The 5,000-nt window shown below is 39.1% G+C and overlaps 1 protein-coding gene across 1 annotated transcript in view; it reads right to left on the minus strand.

Moving 5' to 3' along the window:
• LOC123515039 (cholesterol 7-desaturase nvd-like) overlaps positions 1 to 5,000 on the minus strand; it is a 17,816-nt gene that overhangs the window by 11,202 nt on the left and 1,614 nt on the right. The gene's annotated exons all lie outside the window — the stretch shown is intronic.

Consider the following 5,000-nt stretch of genomic DNA (forward strand, 5'->3'; position numbering starts at 1 on the left):
TTGGCCCTGGCTCATCTTGGTGTAGTTGGCACATTACTGGTGTTGTCATTCATTGGAAGTCGTGAATCACAACATGTTTAATATGGATGAGTTAGTACGAAGGGTTAGTTTGCCGGTGATAATTTGATAAGATTATTCATGAGATGTCAGACATGTAGTATTGATTAGTCTTTGCTTCCTAATAATGATTTGGGAGTATTGATATAAAAACACGGTATGTTGTATAGAATGTATGTAGGTGTATTTATATTTCCGTATTATAAATATTGGAATTGTCATATATGGTCTTAAGGTTCTAGTTTGATTGATTATAGTCTGCAAGATTACTGCGGTCAATAAACCACAGTATCAACCTATCTATTTAATCATCTATCCACATGTTTATCTATATGTGTGTCTATATATCTGCTGGACAAATGTGCGGAAGTCACAGAACAGGACAGGTCAAGAAAGGCGAAGGGTCAGTTGAGGTGGCAGGTTGTCTACAAAACGACTATATACGATTCTATTCTACATTAATGAATCCATCAGGTGGCAGTGGTAAGCGAGGGAGGAGTGACGTACTATATGATTATTTCTTTAACTTCATATCTTGCAAATGGAGTACTGGAAAGGGTGGGTCTGCTTTCTACTTGTGACTTGTGTTTGGATTGTAACTTTCCGTATAAATGAACGGACGGACAGGTTGACACAAGCTTGACAAGTCTGGTGAATGGACGAGGCCTAACACAAACACACACACACACACACACACACACACACACACACACACACACACACACACACACACACACACACACACACACACACACACACACACACACACACACACACACACACACACACACACACACACACACACACACACACACACACACACACACACACACACACACACACACACACACAGACACACACACACACACACACACACACACACACGTAAGGACAAGTTAGACTGCAAGCAACGGAGGAGACGAAAAGGTGTATATTTTTGCATACAATAAAAATTCCACAGCTAAAAATAAACGCAGACTATTTCTAGCGTTGCGGGTTTGGCAATCTGTTGCTGGGGATCGAATCATTACAGCAAGGGGGCGACGGCGGCGGCAGAGGCGGCGACGGAGGCGAGGCTAGCACGAGAAGGTCGCTTGCATCACTACAGAGGAGGCAAAGCGACGCTTGACAACCACCGCCTGATGCTGCCGATGTGTGTGTGTGTGTGTGTGTGTGTGTGTGTGTGTGTGTGTGTGTGTGTGTGTGTGTGTGTGTGTGTGTGTGTGAGAGAGAGAGAGAGAGAGAGAGAGAGAGAGAGAGAGAGAGAGAGAGAGAGAGAGAGAGAGAGAGAGAGAGAGAGAGAGAGAGAGAGAGAGAGAGAGAGAGAGAGAGAGAGAGAGAGAGATTAACATATACATAAAGACACACTATTACCATGATACCCAGGCTCTAGGTGGTTACACCAAAGATGCTCCTGGATAGTGATATGGGCCCTAATATGGGTACCAATATAGATAAAATTGCCTGCCCCACTAATGGGCGGAAGCTGAAGAGCGTTTCCCACATATACTCTTCAAGTATGCGTACAAGCGCTATAGGCCATAACATAAAAAAAACCCACCCACACACACACACACACACACACACACACACTAGAAGAAATAAGAATTATATCCAGACAGGCGGATAGATATAACAGACAGACACACAAACAAATATACATAGAGAAAAGGAGAAATAACAAACGTACAGACAAACAGGAAGAAACAGATAAAAGATTCTAGGAAAAAAAATAGAGAAACGAACCAAAAGACAGATAGACAGACAGACAGACAGACCGGGAAGCAGATAGTGTGTTTCCACAAATAGCTCCGGGCAGGTGGCGGTGAGTAAGAGGCTGTCTGGTAGCTGCCGTCACTCTTCACGCCTTCAGCCTTTACTCACACCAGGGTACGCGGAAGGAAAGCCTCGCTACACAGCAACTTATCTCTTCATTCGTTCACGAAATATAGACATCGGAGGGTACTGAGAAAGATGTGTTAACGTCTTTGCAAGCAGCGAGGAAGAATAAACGCATTCAGTTGACACGTAGTGTTTTAACTCCTTCAGTAATGGGACACATATCTACCTTAAGTTTTGGGAATGATTCGACGGTTTTATTTACATTAGGAAGGGTTTATGGAGATCAAAGATTAATGGCCTGAGTCTTCACTACTTAAATCCCCTAATAAGATTTTCAAGGTGTAGAAAATCACCAAATAGTAACTAGAATGAATATGAAAAAGCGTTATGGCACTGAAGTGGTTAAAAGGTAATAGGAAAAGTTTTGGAACATCTTTGGAAGCAGATAGAAAGAAAGGCTACGCAGGCTTGATTCATGTCGGTGTTATTGAATTCGCTGGAAAAAAAATCTTTGGTCTCTATTTTGAAACGCTTTACTCTCTTAGAATAATTGCTTTCCAAAGGCTAGTTGTCTCTGTGGCTTTGGAAAACTGTCGTAGTGAGAGGAGAAGGCGTTTCTGAAGACTAGACAGGTTATCTTCACGCCAGAGGCTTTTGGGGGATGCTGAAAAACCTCTTTTGTAGGGTATAAGTTTAGGAAGCAATGAAAATTGTAATCTTTTCATTACTGGATGAGAACGAGGGACGCAGGTGAAAATAATAGAATGTGCAGTGAGGAGCACGGGGAGTTGTGCTAACAGAGACACCGGCAGATACTACTACTACTACTACTACTACTAACAAACTCATAATATTTTCACAGATGCACAACACGGCTTTAGACGAGGAAGGTCAACTGAAACAGCACTGACATCGTTTCTATATGACATCATATCTTCATTTGACCAAAGAAAATTTGCAGTGGCAATATTTCTTGATCTGAGCAAGGCATTTGATACTGTTGACCACCATATTTTACTACAAAAGTTAAAGCATTATGGCATAAGGGGAGTATCTAATAAATGGTTCAGTTCCTACCTAAATAATCATAAACAGTATGTCCAGTATAATAATACATCTTCATCTACTTTAAACATTTCAACCGGTGTTCCCCAAGGATCGATACTGGGACCACTATTATTCTTATTATATGTTAACGACATAGTTAATTCTAGTTCGTTTTTTTAAATTCATTTTATTTGCAGATGACTGCACAATTTATAAAAGCCACCCAAATATACGTAATTTAATGGCATCTGTCAATGAGGAAGTACAAAACATTAACAAATGGATACAAAATAACAAGTTAACACTCAATATTTTAAAAACTAACTACATTATTTTCCACAGAAACAAAACATTACCACCAAATTCAAGCATATTAAAATCAATAACACAGTTATTAATGAGATAACAAATGTAAAGTTTCTAGGAATAACTGTTGATAATAAACTATCATGGAATAAACATATAACCAGTGTGTGTAACAAAGTAAACAGAATGAGTGGCATTTTATATTTAACCCGTCATCTTCTAAACAAGGAGGCACTGCGACATGTCTACCACACACTGGTTTACCCCAACATTATATACTGCACCACCATTTGGTCCAGTGTTCCTACCTCAAAAATAAAACCATTAGTTATCGCACAGAAAAGAGTAATAAGGACGATTACGGGAAAGACAAGATATGACCACACCAACAACCTCTTTTTAAATATGAAATTACTAAAAATAAATGAAGTAAATACATATTTCTCTGCACTATTTATATACAAATGTCTAAATAATTTCACTGATAATTTTTACTTTAGATATCGTAGAATCGAAAGATATAACCTGAGAGGTGTTGACCTATTAGAACTTCCAGTAGCGCTCTCCAATCAGTCACAGACGAGTATTCTGTATCACGGCTCAAAAATTTGGAATCAGTTACCACCAGATATCAGAACAAAACCAACCCTGCTGTCTTTTAAACACTGTCTCAAAGAGTTCCTATTAATGAAATACAACCAAGACTAATTATTAATATCCATGATGCTACAATAGTTTAAGAACTTCTTTGCTTATATTTGTGTATGTATTTTTGCAACTGTGTGTACTGTGTATACATGTCCATATGTATGTACACGTGTATGAATTCACGTTTATATGGGGGTATATGAATATCAGGTATTAGTATATATTAATTGTAGTAGTATTAATTGTATTATGTACTCATACGAGTATATCTTGATTAGATGTATTTGAGTTTATAAGTATTGAGGTATTGGTGTACGTATGTATATATACTAAATGTACATAGCTATATGTATGCAAGCATAGTATGTGTGTATGTATATGTATGAATCTATATTCGGATTTATGAATATTTCTTTCATATAAGTATGGACAGTTCATGTAACTAGTTTACAAAGAATGTTAATTATGTATATAATTAACATAATAAGGTTTTTTGGGATTGAATACATAAGGAAGTCTGTTTTGCACTATATTGAAATGTTTTAATAATTATTCGGCTCAAGTGTGTAATTTAAGGAGCCTTTTACGAGAGTTTACTCTCAACAGGCTCAGCCAGTAAGATATGTTTCAGTAACATTGTAAATATTGTCTTCCTATTTATTATTTATATGTTTTGTAAAATGAAAATAATTTGGCTAAATAAACATTATAAATCAAATCAAAATCAAAAATAAGCGTGGATGTCATCACGCATCGCGGTGCACGCTAGTGTGGTGGACACTGCTCGCTGTGCACAAGCAGTCCGTAATGACTGACGACAGCCTGCCAATATCACGCCAGGAGGCGGGCGGCCGTCTTGGTGGTCAGGCAGCGTCCCGGAAAGAAGGCCACGTCAACGCGTGCCGAAGATCGCGTGAGCAAGAGCAACAGTGATGGAGTTCCTCGGGTGACTTGACGCGTCAATAGACGAGAGCGAACGTGAGTGTGACATTACCCAAGAGAGCGTCCACCTCCTGCCTGTCATCGACTGAGTATTACCTGTCCCGTGGTTACATGACAGCGTTACGACAGCCAGCGTCATCGGTCACAGGAAACCGTCG

Source organism: Portunus trituberculatus, chromosome 38 (assembly GCF_017591435.1).
Source record: "Portunus trituberculatus isolate SZX2019 chromosome 38, ASM1759143v1, whole genome shotgun sequence".
Lineage (NCBI taxonomy): Eukaryota > Metazoa > Arthropoda > Malacostraca > Decapoda > Portunidae > Portunus > Portunus trituberculatus.